We start from the raw sequence: 21,514 nt of genomic DNA on the forward strand, positions 1-21,514 counted from the left end.
ACAAGAGGAGACGTTGGCAGAGACAGTCAAGCAATACGTCTATGGATGCCGTGAGGCTGACCACGTGCCTCTCCACTATCTGCAGGATGTCTGGCTGGTTATCAGTCATTCTGACAGGCAGGCCATGTGCTTGTTTGCTTCTTGATTGTAATCCATTTCGTTTGCCAAGTTCTCGCCAGTCAAATTTTGACTCTCTTATAACCATATGTCCGAGGCTTCCTTAAAACATTCCGAGAAATGATGATAAACTGATTCCATGGTTCAGAGTACTTACAGGAGTGAGACAGGGCTGTAAGTTTTCACCTTTGATGTCCATAGTTTACATGGAAAGGTATAAAAGTCTTATGGAGACGATGGGATAGGAAAGTACTAGGAGTGGGAAGGAAGCGGCCATGACCTTAATTGAGATGCAGTCTCAGCATTTGCCTGATGTGAAAATGGGAAATTACGGACATGTATCTTCAGGGCTGCCCAAAGTGGAGTTTGAACCCACTACCACCCGATTGCAAGCAGACAGCTGTGTGTATTATTATTATTATTATTATTATTATTATTATTATTATTATTATTATTATTATTATTATTATTATTATTATTATTATTATTATTATTATTATTATTATTAGGCCTATTATTATTTACCAAAACTTTGGTGGGGTTGTCGTGCGAGGTGCCCCTTTCTGAGGCTAGATATCCTTTTTTGGTGGCAGCCCTTTGTGGAGGAATGCATTCACTACATGAGTGTTTCTGTGGATTTTTTTAATGATTGACTTTACGTCGCACCGACACAGATAGGTCTTATGACGACGATGGGATAGGAAAGGTCTAGGAGTGAGAAGGAAGCGGCCGTGGCCTTAATTAAGGTACAGTCCCAGCATTTTCCTGGTGTAAAAATGGGGAAATCACGGAAAACCATCTTCAGGTCTGCCGACAGTGGGGTTTGAACCCACTATCTCCCGGATGCAAGCTCACAGTTAAGCGGCCCTTACCGCACGGCCAACTCACCCGGTCTGTGGGTTTTGATGTCGTGTTTTGAGTTTCGTGTGAATGAATAGGTATATGCAGTATTAAGACGAACCCAAAAGTATAACCTCCGAGCGAGAGGAATTCTTCTGACATTGTTAAAAAACACTCGACAGGGATTGGAACATTTTCTGAACCGAAGGCCACTACATTGGCCGTAAAACCAAAGTACTAGACTACAGTCCGACTCGTTGGCTGAACGGTCAGCGTACTGGCCTTCGGTTCAGAGGGTCCCGGGTTCGATTCCCGGCCGGGTCGGGGATTTTAACCTTAATTGGTTAATTCCAATGGCACGGGGGCTGGGTGTATGTGTTGTCTTCATCATCATGTCATCCTCATCACGACGCGCAGGTCGCCTACGGGAGTCAACTCGAAAGACCTGCACCTGGCGAGCCGAACATGTCTTCGGACACTCCCGGCACTAAAAGCCATACGCCATTTCATTTCATTTCACTAGACTACAAATTATAGTAATGATGAAAAATAAACCAAACCCCACGGTGCAAGAGACCCGAAGGGTCATGGCCTCCAAAGCGACCGCTCCTCAACCCGAAGGCCTGCAGATTTTGAGATGTCGTATGGTCAGCACGACGAATCCTCTCGGCCGTTATTCTTGGCATCCTAGACCGCTGCCAGCGTGTCACCGTCAGATAGCTCCTCATATTGTAAATACGTACGCTGCGTGGATGTCGAACCAGCCCTCAGATCCTGGTAAATATGCCTGACCTAGCCGGGAATCGACCCCAGGGCCTCCGGGTAAGAGGCAGACACGATATCAGTACACCGCGGTGCCGGCTAATTATAATAGTGATAAGAAGAAGAATTTGAGGTATTCCCTTACAGAAAATAGTAGATTTTATTTTTGCTAGTTGCTTTACGTCGCACAGACACTGATAGGTCTTATGGCGATGATGGGACAGGAAAAGGCTAGGAGTGGGAAGGAAGTGGTCGTGGCCTTAATTAAGATACAGCCCCAGCATTTGCCTGGTGTGAAAATGGGAAACCACGGAAAACCATCTTCAGGGCTGCCGATAGTGGGGTTCGAACCTACTATCTCTCGAACACTGGATACTGGCTGCACTTAGGCGACTGCAGCTATCGATGTCGGTAATAGTAGATTTAGTGTGATATACTTTTTCTTATCGGTGTCCACCTGCTGAATATTCCTGCTATATCCTTAATTTGGAAATTCATCGAGAAGAGTCAAAACAAATCCTTTGTTTTCTTCTTTTAGAGATACGAGTGCAATTGTCGTTTTTACAATTTATTTTACTGGTACGTTCATGATAATTAATTTACTACCGGGATCTTGATTTTATAATTGACTGTTGATATCGTGAGCATGGCCTTGGGATGCTCAGTTTTATATTCGAACCGAACCACAGGAACGCGAATGATCATTTTTTTAAAGTCCACTTTAATGGACCGTGATTCAAACACCAGAGTTTCATTATTCAGTCAGGGCAATTAAGCTTACACGTTTTATGACCTATAAGTAACTTACATGGTTCCAGGTTACAAGTAGGTTATAAGTTCGAAAAAATGCCATCCAAATATTCACTAGGGCAGTTTGGAATTTAGAATGGGTTTAAGTGGAAACTGAGAATGGAGTGGTGATATTAAAACTCGTAAATCCTTAAACGTGAATTTATTATATCTTTCAAATATTATATTTTTCATTCCGTTTATAATAATCAGATTTTGTTAAAAAGTATTTGTCAGTTCAAGGTCAAAATTTGTGCAAAGCTATGCAGTTAGCTAAAGAGGCTACTATCAAATTTCACTCTTAGGGATTGTAGATGCTCATGAATGCTTTGAGATAAACAACACTCTTAATATGTGTGTAAATACATCATACTGTAGGAGTGCGCAAATTTGCCATGCAAACAGCATCCCTACAATATGGTAAGATAAGGTCCATTTTCCGTTAAACGTTAGCATAAGAAAGTGAACACAATGGAAATTGTTCTGCTGGCGTGACCAGTCTTAAGGAATATAATGGGTAGGAGGAGCATTGAGACATAAGGGGTTTCAAAAGAATGTCCTCAGTATTTCATAATAAGCATAACTCTGCAATCGACCACGTTCAACTCTAATATTGCCTTCGCGATAAATGAAAACAATACAGAGATAAATAAATTATTCATTATACTCTAGCGGCATCCAATGAGTTTATCTGCAAGGTAGAATTAAATGCACATTTTTACAAACTTGTAAGACAGAAATATATCAGTCAAGTAAATTCTCCTTTGCGCATTTAAAATAAAACCAAACCCCATACATTAAAGTCATAATGGGCCTTGGCCTGCCATGCAGCCGCATCTCAGCCTGAAGGTCTGCAGATTACGGGGTGGTGAGTCGTCAGCGAGACGAATCGTCTTGGAATTAATTAATTTCGTGTGGCTATTTCTAGCCTGGTGCAGCCCTTGTAAGGCAGACCCTCCGATGAGGGTGGGCGGCATCTGCCATTTTGTAGGTAACTGCGTGTTATTGTGATGGAGGATAGTGTTATGTGTGGTGTGTGAGTTGCAGGGATGCTGGGGACAGCACAAACACCCAGCCCCCGAGCCACTGGAATTAACCAATGAAGGTTAAAATCCCCGACTCGGCCGGGAATCGAACCCGGGACCCTCTGAACTGAAGGCCAGTACGCTGACCATTCAGCCAACGAGTCGGACATCTTACAGTCAAATATATCTTCAGCTGTTCTCGCATAGCCTGGGTGGACCTCGAATATGTGTTCAGATCAAGGTTAAATAAACCGCTGATCTGGCCGGGAATTAAACCCATGGCCTCCGGGTAACCACCAGGCTCGCTACCTGTAGACCGTACATCCGGCTGGGAAAGTACTTAGGGGTTAGTTGATGAGATTCGAACCCAGTATCATCCAATGGTGGCCCTGTGCCCAGTATCCTATAACTCTTAACATGAAAATGGCCACTCTCTAACAGACATTTGGCTCGGCCGTGTTGGAGTCCGGCTATTCCTATCAGCCGTGATCCCGGGCTATTTATTAGCCAATGAGTGGGCTCGTTAACGAGCGCGACCTACTTCCAAACACTGGGCTCTCTATTCCACCTGTGTTCAACTCACAAATTCAGTATTCTGTTGCAGGTTACAAGCTGTAACTTAGCTGGACAGCTGTGGAGAAAGAGCCGTCTAGTACCTTATTAATGATGATGGGATGTGATGGCCGAGTGGCACAGTTAAAAGCTCCTCACCTAGGTGGCCGCGGTTCGAATCTTGGCCGACGTACAGTAAGTGGGATTTCTGAAATGCAAATTCACGTCCCAATGGTTCGGATTACGTGTCAAACTTTAGATCCCGTTACTATGATCACGATATTAACAGTCACGTAGCTTGTAAACTTGCTAGCGTGCTTTATATTTATTTATTTATTTATTTATTTATTTATTTATTTATTTATTTATTTTAAAATTTGTTTTTCGTCGCACCTACACAAATAGTTCATACGGCGACTAAGGAAGTGACCTTGCCCTTAATTCAGGAACATACCCAGCATTTGCCTGGTGTGAAAATGGGAAACGACGGATAAACATCTGCAGGGTTGCTGATTGTGGGGTTCGAACCAATTATCTCCCGATTGCAAGCTGATAACTAAGTGATTCAGGCCGCACAGCCATTTGCCAAGGGCTTGCTTGTATTATTATTATTATTATTATTATTATTATTATTATTATTGCCCACTTTTCTCGACACCTCATTAATTTTCAGGATAAAATTCGAACCCAAGATAGACGGAATTTGAACCTCAGCCAGCTAGGTGGAAAACCAGACATTAAGGCCAACGTCATAATCATTGTGTATGGACCGGGCGAGTTGGCCGTGCGCGTAGAGGCGTGCGGCTGTGAGCTTGCATCCGGGAGATAGTAGGTTCGAATCCCACTATCGGCAGCCCTGAAAATGGTTTTCCGTGGTTTCCCATTTTCATACCAGGCAAATGCTGGGGCTGTACCTTAATTAAGGCCACGGCCGCTTCCTTCCAACTCCTAGTCCTTTCCTATCCCATCGTCGCCATAAGACCTATCTGTGTCGGTGCGACGTAAAGCCACTAGCATTGTGTATGGGTAGCGTGACTATATCTCACCTGGAGGGCCCCAGTTCAATTCCTGATCAGTCCAAGGATTCTAATTGTGCGCTGAGCACTGATACGTACTTCACTCAGCCTCAAGAGGCCAAGTGAGGATAAAACACCGATGAGAGGAAGCGAACGTGATTGATTACGAAGGCCAAGCGACACGGCTGTGGATGTCTTAAAGCATATCACGTGAAACTCCAATAACTGTAGAACAACTGACTGGTCGGTAGCCGTATTGAAAAGTCAAGACCCTTAGTGAACTATCAATGCCACGGTTATAATTTTGACACGTCATCACTTAGAGGAAGTTCCAGTCGCATTGTACGGCATAAATGTAATAATGTATTATACTTCCTAGGACCTTATGGAACAGCATCCATAACCCACTGCTGCAGCATTTTCTTTTCTTGTTTCAAGCCAATAATAAACACTGTTCTTCGCGGGGATTTATGGAGGCTCTGGCTTCTTGGTTGAGTGGTCAGCGTACTGGCGTTTAATCCTTGTAATCCCAGGTTAGATTCCCGGCCGTGTCAAGGAAGTTAAATTTTTAACCGTTAATTCATTGCTGTTCTGGCATAAGTTTATATCTCACAATACTCTTCCTATCCATGATTTCTCTTAAGACTGGTCGCGCCTCCCAGCTACATATGGATATGCAGTCCATCAGAACAATTATCATTGTGTACATTTTTCTCTGCTAACGTGTAAAGGAAAATGAACTTTTAATACATTATACTGTAGGAGTGCGTTAATAAGTCATGCAAACATACATTCCTAGAGTGCGGTGCGGTAAGGCTAATTTTCCTTTACAGGTGAGCATAGGAAATTGAACACAACGAAAATTGTTCTGATGCACTAAATATCCATATGTGGCTGGGAGGCGTGACCAGTCTTAAGGAAAAATAATGGATAGGAAGAACATTCGGAGATATAACCTTTTGCCAGAACAACGACGAATTTCCTTGACTTGGGGACTGGACGCAACATTGCTGCAACTCATATATCACACACTCTAGTAATCTTCCCCACACAAACATGTAGTTTCCAACACACATAGATGCTGCCCTACGTAATCGGAGGACCTTCCTTGCAAAAGCTGTACCAGATTAACAATAGCCACATGAAATTATTCAATTTTACTAATTATGTGTGGGACGGTAATATAGTATCAGTACCCAGACTCTAAAATCGTGGATACAAACCCGGCAGATACTGTATAGTCATATTTGTGAAGGGGTGAAGAAACTCCACTCCTTCCTCCACGTCGTACGTTCTTGGGATATTCCATCCCCTTTCAGTCCAATGATATTTCAAGGTGTTCAAATTTACCAGCCCCGTGTCGGTAGATTTACCACCCCAGTAAAAGTTCTGTGGAACAAGGTTTTCCCTAAAAGTAGTTATTGGGGCGTTCTGTAAGAGCAAAACAATACTATTATTATTATTGTCATTATTATTGTCATTATTATTATTATTATTATTATTATTATTATTATTATTATCCACAATAAAAATCTGTACTCAGATATTACAGTCCATGCTAATCTTTCAACAATAATAACAACAAACCAATTAAAACTGATCTATGACTCTCTTAAATCAGTTATCATCGTATTACTATTACGAAAATAATTCGATGCTTAGAATAACGGCTACATGTCATATTCCAATTCTGCATCTACTTCTTAGGCAGACTATATTTAATAATACGCGGTATCTTACGTAACTGGGAGGTGGAGAGCTAGTTCAACAGTTAAATTAGCGTTAAATACATGAACGGTTGCTTGTTCCAATAAAACTATAGTCCTGATGGTAGTGACAGGCACCGCAAGATAAAAATAACGTTATTGTGACATATAGTTGGCCATTTCGTTCCTTCGTAATTGATTCAGTCACTACAGTAATGAATCAAACCAATTTTCAAAACTTTCTGGCTTAGCCAAGAGAATATACTGTGTGGTAAGAGATATTGCTTCGAATTTAAATTCGTATTGTTCTCACTATTAAATATTTGTTATTCATATGTTTGTTTTTTCCTGCACTTTGTTGATATACTTTCGTTACCGGGTGATATTTTGCATTTCGATGGCTTTCCTTTGAAACCTCGTATGTCCCAATGTTCTTTCTACCCGGTATATTCCTTAAGACTGGTCACTCCTCCCAGCCACATATTGATATGCAGTCCATTAATTTAAATTTCATTGTTTTAAATTTCCTAGGCTAATTTACAATGGAAAATGGACCATACCATACTGTAATGTATGGATTTTTTTCCATGGAGAATTTACGCACTCCTACATTGTAATGTATTTAATGTTCATTTTCATTTACACGTTAGCATAAGAAAATGAAGACAACGAAAATTATTCTGATGGACTGCATATCAATATGTGGCTGGGAGAAGTGACCAGTCTTAAGGAATATACAGGGTAGGACGAGCATTGGGACATACGAAGTTTTAAGAGAAAGTCAACAATACTTTTTAAACTGCATCGTCGGCTGAGAATGCATTTGAGAAGGGATAAACATTTCCTGTATTCCAATTAATCTCCACAGTAAAATGAAGCCTCCGGTAGAGTCTGTCTGTGTTTTAGTAAGCTAATCGCGAGAGTTAATGAACATTGTATGAAGATTTTGTGGAAGAAAATTTAGGTGCACGCAACAATCTATGACGCAGCACGTTTACTCTCACCCGCCGGCTCCATTTTTCAGCCCTTCCCGTCCATGGCTTTTAATTCTAGATTCGCGGATGGAATGGTGTTCACCTAGACTCTTGAAATGCATTAAGGAACTGTCTAATATGAGAGTCAATGGATACGGTCAAGTAATCCCAACAATACGGATAAGGATCGTGTCACGTTGATCACTTAACATTTCAATACCTAAAGACTTTTGAAAGGTTGTATGTATCACATATTTATATGGAAAAAGCAGTAGAAGATTATTATTATTATTATTATTATTATTATTATTATTATTATTATTATTATTATTATTATTATTATTATTATTATTATTATTATTATTATTATTAGATGCGAAAAAGACCAGAAAACTGATCACGCAAAGCTCACTTAAAAGTTGTGCATTTCCTTCTTTGCCAGGCAGCCTTCAGTTTTTCTCTCATCGTGGTTCTTCGTTCTTCTGTCCACTTAGCTCCTGTCTTCTTCTTGTGGTTTCTCTCTGACTCTACTTCCCACTTGTTGATTTTCATTCTGTAGCAGGTTCGGTTAGCGATGTCGGCCACTTTGATTCCTGATTTTTCCAGGTTTTGGTGGATTTCCGTTGTCCACCTATTTGTTTTGATGTTTTCTGTTGCCTCAAGTAAGATTCTTGTCAGTCTGTTTTCTGGAAGGCGTTTGATGTGTCCGTAAAATTCCAGGCGTCTTTTTCTGATGTCGGCCGCAAGGTTTGAGAGCTCCTCGGTTTTTGTACGAGATTCCAGTCTATATCCTTCGTCAGTCAGTTTTGGGCCGAGAATTTTTCTGATGATTTTACGTTCCTCTTTCAGGATGTCTTCGAGTACTGTTTTCCTGTGGAGATCCAGTGTTTCACTCGCGTATAGTATTTCAGGTTTGATCACAGTGTTGTAATGTCGAATTTTGGTGAAGACTGAAAGGCATTTTTTGTTGTAAATGTTTTGCGTTCGGCCGAGGGCTCTCTTCATTTTCTGGATGCGGACCTCGAGGGCCTTCTGTTCTTTTCGTGTTGGTACTATGATTTCTCCGAGATATCGGAACTCATGTACTTTTTCGATTGTGTCAAATTTCGTGTTCAAATTCTGGAGGCTGCAGTGGTTGCACATGACCTTGGTTTTTGAGAAGGAGATTTGTAGGCCGAATTTTTCTGAGCATTTCTTGAGAGTTTCGATTTGGCTGATTGCCTGTTGTTCGTTTGTTGCAAGGATCGCGAGATCATCTGCGAAAGCGAGACAGGAGATTTTTACATGTCTTCTTGTCATACTTAATGGTTGCCAATTTCCTTGAGCTTTTAGTGCTTGTTATTATTATTATTATTATTATTATTATTATTATTATTATTATTATTATTATTATACAAATGGTACGTAAAACCATGTGCGGTAACAACGCATTTTTATTTCAGTAAAGGAAAGCTGAAGGATATTTCAAAGTTAATCTCAAGAATAATAAAATCAATAATCAATTTGTCATCATCTTGACAATGAATATTTAAACACTTCAGACAGCTTCCTAAGCAGTAGATCAACAACGTCCTGCTAAGCTTCTAACATTAGTGTCCAGACGATCAGACGTAGGCAATTCAGGTGTCTTCAAAGTCACTACTGCTCTTATTGACATGGAGGGAAATCACCTCTAACCGCAGAATGTCTCTGCTGAGAAGCAAACTTTAAACGTTTTTGCCAATCGAGACAACTGATAACATAAACAATCAAACTACATGCCAAAATGCATTAATTAATTGTTTGTTTTCAGGCATTTATCAAACCTGAATGCTCAAAGCTCACGATGTACCCTAGAATAGCCTACTCCGATATTTCCTTCCATAAAGACTTGAAAGGGTACAAAGCCTAAGGCTTCGCCTAAAAAAGCTACCCTCAAGAAGAAGTGAGAACTTTTTATGCTCTCGCTCATTTCTACACGCGTCTCTTGATCTCACTGCTGCAGAGGATGTAAAAAGGGTCCCAATGCAAATGAACTATAGCCCTTATAAAGAGATAAATATGATGGCAATATACAGAGACAGTTGGCAGCGACAAAGGGCATAGCCCTGAGTAAATGTTTACGATGATAAGAGAATAGTAAACAAATAAAAATACAGCTTGTATCAGCACAAATTAACCAGTTTTTGGAAACCAGATTCCACCATCAGTAAAATGCTTGATATTTACATTTAAAATTCCTAAAATACCCACATAAAATGTGTCGCTGATATTTTTAAAAATGTAAATGAAATTCAAGAATTTTAGTTTTGTTTGCTATTTTTTGAGAATCACCAGCTCTGTTTCAAAAACGGCTTTGCCATTTTATTAGGACGATGAAAAGGATATTTACGACGACCTTCATAATCTTCAAACAAATGAAGAACACTTGATCCTTAGGAATGTTATTTACATAAGTACGTCTGAAAAAACCGAGCAAGTGGCTGTGCGGATTGATTCACGTACAATAGCTATCAGCTTGCATGAGGGAGGTAGTGGATTCCAACCCCACTGTCGGCAGCCCTGAGAATGGCTGGGGCTGTATCTTAATTAAGGCCACGCTTGCCTTTTTTTTTCATTTCTAGCCCTTTCCTATTCCATCGTCGCCATAAGACGTCGGTGCGACTTAAAACAGATTGCAAAAAAAATGTCTACAAAACATGAATATTGTCGTTATATCACATAAATTTGCATGTGTGTCTATCTTTGGCATCGATAATGGGACGGATATGGTTAGCCGAGATGATACAGGCATCCTTAGTTCACCTGGATGAGCGTGAATTTGAAGTCGAGAAAAAAGGATAGGTGATTACATCTTCTGCAAAGGCACACGCTACACCAGGTTAGTCCATGGAGACTAAGACTGCTGACTAAACAGGTCATCACTCTAGTTCTCCTAGTAATGAAGCTACTTTTTGGCGCCTTCGGATAGTTTCTTAGCTGTAACGCAGATGGACTAGCCAAATCCGAAGTAATCTCAGACTCTCTTTGTCCTTTGTCGTTCCTAACAAACAAAAAGAAGAACAAATCACTTAGGAATGGCTTTTCCAGAGACAGAGTGGTTTAGATCATTATCCTACAGATTAATTAGAATAACCTTATTAAGATGGTGAATAAGTTGTTAATAGCATGTCTAAAAAGCTATTTCTTAATGTTTATTACGGAATAGTGAAATAGAAATACAGATTTCACACACTTCTCTTGAAGCCCATACTTTTTTCAAACCTAATTGACACAGAACGTTTTTGGTTTCACGGATCTGTAAATAAATATTCGTTCTTCTCTGTGGTGGCATTGTAATAACGCATACGGCTGGGCTGCCTACAGCGTGGCATAACCATTGAATTGTTGTGGTAAATATTCATAATGAATTACCTTGGGCAATATTGCACCTGACATTTTCAATATATTTTTACCTATATTTCAAAAACAGTTGAACGGATAATATTACAATGTTCGTCAGCGGTTTAAGATAATAAAATTAAGTTACTGAAACCAAATTGTAGCAAATACTTTCTTGCTACCTGAATTAGACTCATTTATATCAGATACATTCTTCTCAGAAATTGCTATATCCAAGAGGAAAGCATGAATCTTAGTCAATCCTTAAGGACCATTTAATTGTGGTTCAGTGAACTTACAACAGATGTACATTTTTCAAAGTCCCTTTCTGTGGCCGTTTTCGAGATACAAGGACATAAATGTGCCAGTATTAATATTACCATGATTGGGCATTACAACACCCCTTCAGGTACAAACATCTCAGTAATCTGGGATGCCTAGAGGTACAGGTGCCGGCACCTACGTGAATACAAATGAAGAACTATCCGACGGTGAGGTGGCGGCCCCGGCCTAGAGAACTAAGAATAACCGCCGAGAGGATACGTCATGATGACCAAACGGTGCCTCATAATCTGCAGGCCTTCGGGCTGAGCAGCGGTCGCTTGGCAGGCCAAGGCCCTTCGGTTCTGTTGCGCCATACGGTTTGATTTGGTTTAAAGGTACAGGTATCTCGGAGTAGAATTTTAGTCCAAACTCCTGAAGTGCCGCCAACCTATCTGCTTACCTGTGCAGCGGGATGATCTACTCTAAAGGGGACGGACTCCAGTAATATGGGATGCTTCAAATATACACGGCATAATTTTAGGGAACATGGACCTTACCATGCCGTATTGTATGGTTGCTGCTTGCATGAAGAATTTACGCTCTCCTTCAATATAATGTATTTAAAGTTCATTTTCCTTTACTTATCGGCATAAGAAAATGAACACAAAACTTATTCTGATGGACTGCATATAAACATGTGTGTGGGAGGCGTGACCAGTCTAAAGGAAGATAATGGGAAGGAGGAGCATTGGGATATACGAGGTTTTAAAAGAAAGCCATCGATATGAATCAAGAGGTCGTTGTCCAACTCCGTGATCAACTGGTTAGTGTGCTGCCCTTCGAACGTATCTCTTCCGAGTTTGATTCCCAGCCTGACCAGTGATTCCAACCTTGATTGGTTATTTCCTGTCCCTTTGTGACAAGGGATTTGTGCCATCCTCAAGATGATATTTCATCTTACACAGGGGCCAATTCCTCGCAGACGTGAAAGTCACCCATGGAATTAAAATGTCATTTTCGTTAAGGGGAGTCATGACTGATATTTTGAACTTCTACAATCAAGAACTTACGAAATAGAAATTTAAAACACAAGCACATTTCGTCGTAGAGTTCATTTTCCTGTGGGCATATTTGAGGGAAAATGAACCTTACTGTACCGTCCTGTAGGAATGTATGTTTAATTTCATTTTCCTTCACACTTGCGCGTAGGAAAACGAACTCATCAAAAATTGTTCTAATGGACTGTATACCAGTATGTGGCTGGGAGGCGTGTACAGTCTTAAGGAAAATAATGGATAGGAAATGTATTGTCGCATTCATGGTTTTGGCATACGAGCTACGATATTGATAAGATATATCCCCACACAAAATTTGGAGTTGTTTATTTAATTGGTTGCAATGTTATTGACAACTAATTTTTATTTTTATATGTTGCATTGTTAATGTTCCCTGCAGCACAGCTTTCATTTTGGGGCTATAATTAGGCAGCCCTGTCAAAAATATCCACATATTTAGGAATAACTCCGGTTTTTGCAGTCAGATATAAAGTATTTGAGATAATTGTCCATTATTCATTCAATAGGCAAAAATCTAGTTTAGTGCTATTTCAGGAGTAAAAATATGAATGTAATATTTAAATGATAATAAAAAACAGACCTGCTTTTAATTCTTGTACATATTCAAACATTCTCTGAAAATTTAATATGAATCTGATAAGAACTCCGTTGCAAGGAGCATTTTATGCATGGAAAGGGGATAAAAAAATATCAGGTAGATATAAACAATTGAAACTTTTGAGAAACTTACTTTAAAACTGCCCCAAACCGTAAATTACTCCCTCAGATGTCACTCTCGTCTTACGCACAGCGTAGGCCTACTACAAGGTAAATACATTTCAGCGGTATTATAGAAATCATAGTCCGAAAGAACTATGAAGCTAATTTAGTCTCACAGCACGAAAAAAGGGACTTCGGCTTGCTCTATATACGCCTAACAGCTACCCTTTGAATCTGGAATTTACTACTTTAACAATTTCGTTAGGGAAAAACTGATAACTGGATATGAAATGGGAAGAATTGGGGGATGTTTCACATTAAAATTGAAAATGCGATTTTTTTGTAATCTACTGACTGTTAAACTGCCGTTATAGTGTCTTATGAAACATTTCTTGAAATTCGTAAAGAGGAACTATGCTGCAAGCTGTGTTCGTCAAATCCACCAAACTGAAAGATCTAAGTTGTTCGACTAATTAACTAAATTGACTAAAAATGATGACAAAGATTAAACAGAGGAGCAAGCGTGATAGCCGGCTGACAGTGGCACAGGCTTCTATCCTGGGCGGCCGTGATTTACATGCCAGATAATGCTTTCTTTTAAAACCTCCCATGTTTTAAAGCCCTTCCTACCCATCATATTCCGTAAGACTGGTCACGCCTCAAGCCACATACTTATATGCAGTCCATCAGAATAATTTTATCGTGTTCATTTTGCTATGCTAATATGTAAAGGAAAATGAACCTTAAATACATTGTACTGTAGTTGTGCGTGAATTCTCCAAGCAAACAATATTCCTACAATACGGTATGGCAAGGTTCATTACGATATCAACAGTAATATAATGGTACATGTTTGTGTGCTTTATTAAATAGAGAGGGCATTTAATTGGCAATATTCATGAGATATGTGGTTAAAAATATTATCATACTAAGCACATTTAAATTCATTGTTCATTGTTAGGATAGTGACAATAATCTGCCTTGTGACTTGTGAATTCCTAGAAAATGAACTTGGTTTAAGTAATAACGTTACGAATTTCAAACTTGACATTACTGCATTGTGGATCATGAATGGCTCTCTATCGCTTTCTTCCAACCCGTTTCCGTCTAGCTTGCTGACTGCAGACAGCTAGCGAGATAACTTTGACTATTTGCTTCACTGCACTGACAATTCCTGTTCCAAGTCATATCCATTGGTGACGAGAAAACAGGTCGAACCGTACACTGTTCTGGTCGAACATCTTGTCCGAACACACTAGCTGACTTGTTTCATCCAGTAAATATTCAAAATCTCATGTGTTGACCTGCATTCACCAAGATAACTCCCTTAATTACCAGTCGGTTAGACCGATTTTTTATATTTATTTTACGACGCAGGTCTTATAGCGACGATGGGAGAAGACAGGGCTAGGATTAGGAAGAAGGCAACCGTGGTGTTAATTAAATTGCAGCCCCAACATCTCCGCAACGCTTTCTTTGCGTGTCCTTATTTCCCATATACTTCAAAATTTAGACATGGGATGTGTCTCCTTATGTTTGCAGAACGATTTGAAGTGCAGTTTCTTGTTTAATTGTTCGGTTTCCTATCCATAGGGAGCGTAAGGAATATTTAGAACAATATTGCCTTGTTAACAAGCCACATCCATGCAGCGTGGAACTTGTGTGTGGTTGTTTACGCAGCCGATTTCTGTGATCAAATGTAGGGGCATTTTACTTGTGCGTTAACCGAAGAAGTGCTAGGTTCTGAGACTAATCTACGCAAAGAACCAGTAATGTGAAGAAATTGGTGATCGATAACAGTGTTAGTAATTTTGTTTTCCGTGAAAATACTCCGAAGATGACTGTTCTGTTCAAAAGGTGGTTGAAATAAACCTAAGTGCGTTTCTATGAATATCTGATTTATCCAAAAATATTTTAATAATAAGTACCAAAAATGCACAAAAATTTGTTTGGCATCATTATAATCATAATCAATACCGTGAACGATTATTTTCACATAATATAACCTTTCAAAATCTATATCAATACGTTAACACTATTCAGTTCATCATCGAGTTTGAAAATTCTTCAAAACTGGTATCTCTGTGTACTAGTACAGTACGTATTATCTTCAACTTCTCTTTTCCGAATTAGGTCATCTATGGATCGCATAGAACTTAAGGCTTTTTGGCCTTTCTTCTCTTCTCTTCTCTTCTTAAAACCGCTTCATGCTTTCGCTTCTCATTTTTCTCTCCTCTTTGGAGTCCGGCTCCATGGCTAAATGGTTAGCGTGTTGTCCTTTGGTCACAGGGGTCCTGGGTTCGATTTCCGGCAGGGTCGGGAATTTTAACCATAATTGATTAATTTCTCTGGCACGGCGGATGGGTGTATGTGTCGTCTTCATCATCATTTCATCCTCATCACGACGCGCAGGTCGCCTACGGGTGTCAGATCAAAAGACCTGCATCTGGCGAGCCGAACTTGTCCTCCCGGCACTAAAAGCCATACGCCATATCATTTTTACTCCTCTTCGGAAATGATCCGTCCAGGCCTCCTTTATAGTGGTTCCTCTTCAAATGATTTTAGACTGTCGACTCTACTATTGAACTCTCTTCTATTGTGGATCTTCTGTAGTGTAATTCCAACTTCTACCGCATCCTTCTTGACCTCTTCTATCTACTCGGAGATCCTTTCGGTCAGTCTTTTGTCATCCATTTTTACTGGGTGTCCCTTATTTCCACATTATGTCCCTGATCATTTCAGTGTAATTGTAGAGCTCCCCATATCTTATTTTCTTCCAAGTCCCATCGGTAGTTTTCTGTGGATCCAGAATTTTCCTCAGAATCTTCCTTTCCTTCTTTTTGAATTGTTGCAGCTCCCCTATTTTATTGAAAATCAGGCACTCTGAATCTAAAAATCCTTCCGGTTTTAATACAGAGCTCTAATTGTCCGATTTTGGCCTCGCAGGATATTGCCCGTTTGCTATATCTGTTTGTGTTAGCTTGTAGGCCAGATCTAATTTTCTGACTCTTGCCTTGTTCGCCTCTTTATCCAGTCCATTGAATTAGAACAATTCACCCAGGTTATTTGAACTTGCCGGTCCTTTTAACCTCGCCATGCTTTACTTCCATATACCTCTCTCTTTGGTTCTAGTTCTCCATATATTCAGTCTTTTCATAAGAGACTTTAAGACCCACTTATTCGGCGATTTCATGCAGACTCTCCAGTGTCTTTTGTGGATCTTCTCGGAGTTTGGCTATGATGGTAAGGTATTTTATCGTTCTTCTTCTTCTTCTTCTTCTTCTTCTTCTTCTTCTCCCTCTTCTTCTTCTTCTTCTTCTTCTTCTTCTTATTATTATTATTATTATTATTATTATTATTATTATTATTATTATTATTATTATTATTGGGTTGTATACCCAACGTACATAATAAAATAATGAACCAGATAATAAAACATGTACGGTACTATTCGAAATTTCGAATATACAAAACAGGTGCTCTTCATTCTAGTTCGGATATAGCAGTGTTTACTGCACCTCAGAAAATATCTTGGCAATTTCCATGAAACTAGGATAAACTCGACACACATTTATTCCCTCTTCCTACTGTTATTATCATGAACATGAAGGGAAGCGATAAAACGTTTCTGATTGTCTAGATTGCACTAATAAGAGGCCTATACGACCCGCAGGGAAATCCTAAGCGACAGGACAGGTTTAACACCAATAGCCTACGAGCAATTTTCCTTTGAACTCACTTATACATGATTACCTTTTTACAATTTGCTTTACGTCACACTGACACAGACAGGTATTATGGCAACGATGGTATGGGAAAGGTCTATGAGCGGGAAGGATGTGGGCATGACCTTAATTTTGCTTGCTGTGAAATTGGGAATCCATGGAAAACCATCTTCAGGGCTCGTGAGAGTGAGGTTCGAACCCACTATCTCCCAAATGCACGTGACCCAATCCACATAAGCACTTGCTCGGTATATACGTTAATTTTCCTTACATGGAAATTTAGAATGGAAGAAGACAACGACAATAGGGGGAAAAGCGGAGCTTACCAACCAAAGGGTGCGACAAGGTCATTAAATACGTATGTAATCATTGGATAATGTTTGACTGCCCCTGCTGAATATTTAATAAATTAGATACAAGAATATTACAGAAAATTTCAATTGCGAAACTTAAATTACACATCTGTTACGTATGCACACATACAACGTTACAGTACTGTAGGAATGTTGTTTGTACGACGTATTTACACACTCTTACAGAATAATGTATTTAAGTTTCATCTTCCTTTACATGCCAGCAAAGGAAAACGAACACAACGAAAATTGTAGTGACGGACTGCATATAAATATGGGGCTGGGAGGCGTGACCAGTATGAAGGAAAACAATGGCTCGGAAGAGCATTGTCAGATACGTGGTGTTAGAACTAGGCCGTCGATGTATATATACAAACAGCTCGTCACTATTTCTTGATGTATGCAGTGTTTTTGCATCAGTTTCTTGGCACAGGCCAGAGTAAATCTTCGCTTCCTCCAGAGTCTCGGTCTCATTTTTGGTTGTGAGAGTGACAGTATGGGAGTCACAGAGGTATGTTGCTGCAGCACCACTAGTGCATCCTGATCTTATGACAAGCGCTAACCATAGGTTTGGTCGTGCTGCAGTAGCATTTGCTGGCCAAGTGTGGAAAGCAACGGCAAACTATCTCACTCCTTCCTACGTCTTGTGCAAATTGTTCTGGCAACTCCCTCGGTTTTTTTCGTTTCTCTATAACTGTATGACCTTTAGTGGTACTATCCAACTAGCCTCCAGACTGATAACCTAACATAGGCCTACACACATCTTTATAAGAGACCATGAGTGTTCAGTACGCAAGTACCTTTCAGCGAACTATGCTCCTTCAGAATCGTCTAACTACGAGTAGCACTGTACGAAAGCTTCTCCAATGGATTTTATTTGTAACTTACCCCGTATTGCTTAGATGTGAGTGACCCCTTGTGCTTATTCCTACCCGCATGTCACTCTACTTTCAAATCTCTTCTCTCCAGCTTGTGAATAAGATATCCTGAGTCTACCCAGTCTTTCCTTGTATACAGCCTATTCGGCATCAAAAATAGAGCAATATTCATGGCTTCTTTTAAAACCTCGTATATCCCAATGCACTTCCCACCCATTATATTCCTTAAGACTGGTCACGCGTCCCAGCCACATAGTTATATGAAATCCATCAGACTAATTTTCGTTGTGTTCATTCTCCTATGCTAAAGTGTAAAGGAAAATGGACCTTCCAATACAGTGTTGTTAGGGATGATGTTTGCATAGCGAATTTACGCTCGCATACAGCATAATATATTTAAGGTTCAGTTTTGCTTACACACCAGCATAGGTAAATGAACACAACGAAAATTATTCTGATAGGCTGTATATATATGTGTGGCTGCGAGGCGTGACTAGTCTTAAGGAATATAATGGGTAGGAAGTACATTGGGACATACGAGGTTTTTAAAGAAAGCCATCGTATCCTTATATTCCTGGTCATGCACTGGGCCTACACTACAATCCTGGAAAATAAGCATAATAAATACGTGGAATAATTCTGTTCCAGTGTTGAATTACCAACCTGTCATTCAATCCTCTTATAACTTTAGACTAGGAAACGCTAATATTATTGTCACACTTAATGCATTCCTTTTCAGATTCCAAGATCATTGTAACTTTTCAATCTAGTCTGTCACTAATCCATTAAATGCCAGTTATTTCTTGTAATTCAAGGCACTTCTAGATTTCTTAATGCATACAGTGACAGAAAAATAATACCAAAGGCACATTTTCAATACGAATAATATCCTTGAATTGCAGATAGTCTATAATAATTACATGACTTAAAGCTTCTTTCAAAAAAGGACTAAGTATGTTTTTCTAACAACTAACACCCGTTATCAATTATAAAGGTATAACTTCTACTAAAACCTCAAACAGTTAATGTTACCAATCCCACTAATACAATTCCATCGTCGCCATAAGACCTATCTGTGTCAGTGCGACGTAAAGCCAATAGCAAAAAAAAAAATTCCTATATGAGAAACAGAAGAATAAGCAAATAAAGCCTTCAAATCCGTTTGATATAAACATACGAAACGTATTTTTCTTGTTGCTAGGGGCTTTACGTCGCACCGACACAGATAGGTCTTATGGCGACGATGGGATAGGAAAGGCCTAGGAGTTGGAAGGAAGCGGCCGTGGCCTTAATTAAGGTACAGCCCCAGCATTTGCCTGGTGTGAAAATGGGAAACCACGGAAAACCATCTTCAGGGCTGCCGATAGTGGGATTCGAACCTACTATCTCCCGGATGCAAGCTCACAGCCGCGCGCCTTTACGCGCACGGCCAACTCGCCCGGTCATACGAAACGAACCAACACTCCCCCAACTAAACTCATTGCAACCCAAATGTAATTATACTTCAACCCTAATGAAACCATTAACGAATATACACGCAACAACTAAAAATTTAGGAATGATTACTAAAAAGGCCAAAAAAAATTAACTATCACATCATGCACAGGCTTGAACAAGATATGTACAATTTGTATATCAACAGTGCGCAAGCAATTCCTCGTATCCCACAAATCTCCTTTTATTCATTATACTCCCTACGGCTGGCCACGCCTCCCAGCCACACATGGATATGCAATCTCTCAGAACAATGTTCGTTCTGTTCATTTACCTGTGCTAGTTTGTAAAGGAAAATTAACCTTATTTTACCGTACTGCAGGAATGTATATCGTCGCTGTTCGGGAAAAAGGTCATATCTCCCAATGCTCTTCGCATCCATTATTTTCCTTAAGACTTGTCACGCCTCCCAGCCACACATTTAGTCCATCGGAACAATATTCGTTGTGTTCATTTTCATATGCTTACGTGTAAAGTAAAATGAACCTTTCAACACCGCACTCTAGGAATGTATGTTTGCACCACTTATTTACGCATTCCTACAGTATAATGTACTTAAGGTTCATTTTCGTTTACACGCTAGCATACGAAAATGAACATAACGAAAATTGTACTGATGGACTGCGTATCAATATGTGGCTAGGAGGCGTGATCATTCTTAAGGAAAATAACGGATAGGAGGAGCATTGTGAGATACGACCTTTTGCCCGAACAGCGACGATTTAATAGGGTTAGAGTAAGTCATCGGCATCATCGAAACTGATTATTTCTGTAACTTGTTTCGCAAGAAATTCCACACATTTACACCTTTCAGTAACCGAAGCATGTAGATCAGGGCCTCTCAGGGTGCATGCGCCTGGTGCATGCACCGTGCATGGTGCAAAAGACGACTTCGCTTGGTTGACCAGAGTGCAGACCCCCACTCCTCGATTTGGAGCAATCGCGCTGTCTCTCTCTTTCCCCACGCCTGTCTCGCTCGCTCCGCCTGTCTCCCTCTTCCTCACTTGCTCCGTAGCGCTCCAAATCCAAGCTGAGTTGAGCCGAGTAGCCCAGAGACGGAGCGTTGGTCCGAGCCGTGCCAAGCGGGACCGATGCACTGTGCACAGGAACTCTGCGCCGCTGTTTGCATGCGTGAGATTTTGGGCGTTTAAGAGGCCCTGATGTACATAATGAAAGGCAAGGCCATACCCATAGGGTGGGGGTTAGGTGGTTTCAAACCCCCTCCGAAATAAATGAGAACTTGACAAATTTAAACAGAATATACTGGTTTTGAATCAGCCAACAATAAATTAGAAATATTATAAAAACACGCATTTGCTAAATAAACAAATTAATTCAACCTATAAAATTTGTGCCATTTTAAAATATTTCGGTATGAATGTAGTCAACAATTTTACTGAAAACATAAAGTGAGCTGTTAATTTTGTTTGTTTTTTATGTTCTTAATACATTTGGCACCATAAAAATCAATTTGAGTCAACATGTAGAAATATTTTCATGTTATCGAGCCACTAATTTTTTTATGAGTAAAACCTCAAAATATTCTTACTACTTACAGTGAAACATAGCGTTACCTCCATTTTTAAACAAATGACAGAAATCCTTGTGTCGCACAGAACGCGCGTGTTAAAGCATGTTCAGACGACTAGACCGCTGTGAATTCTGTAACGATTGTGAAAAACCGGGTAACTGTCAATGTACCTCGTAACCACTATTTTCCTTAAGACTGGTCACGCCTCTCATCCACGTACGGATATGCAGTCCATCAGAACAATTGTTTTTGTGTTCATATTCCTATGCCAATGTGAACAGGAAAATTAACCTTATATGCATTATACTGTAGGAGGGAATTATGCATACATTTCTGCAGCAGGCCTATGCTAC

General features: G+C 39.9%; 1 protein-coding gene across 1 annotated transcript in view; it reads left to right on the forward strand.

Moving 5' to 3' along the window:
* The window catches only part of Sh (Potassium voltage-gated channel protein Shaker), a 719,812-nt gene that overhangs the window by 278,151 nt on the left and 420,147 nt on the right, over positions 1-21,514 (forward strand). The gene's annotated exons all lie outside the window — the stretch shown is intronic.

The sequence above is a fragment of the Anabrus simplex genome, chromosome 2 (genome assembly GCF_040414725.1).
Source record: "Anabrus simplex isolate iqAnaSimp1 chromosome 2, ASM4041472v1, whole genome shotgun sequence".
NCBI lineage: Eukaryota > Metazoa > Arthropoda > Insecta > Orthoptera > Tettigoniidae > Anabrus > Anabrus simplex.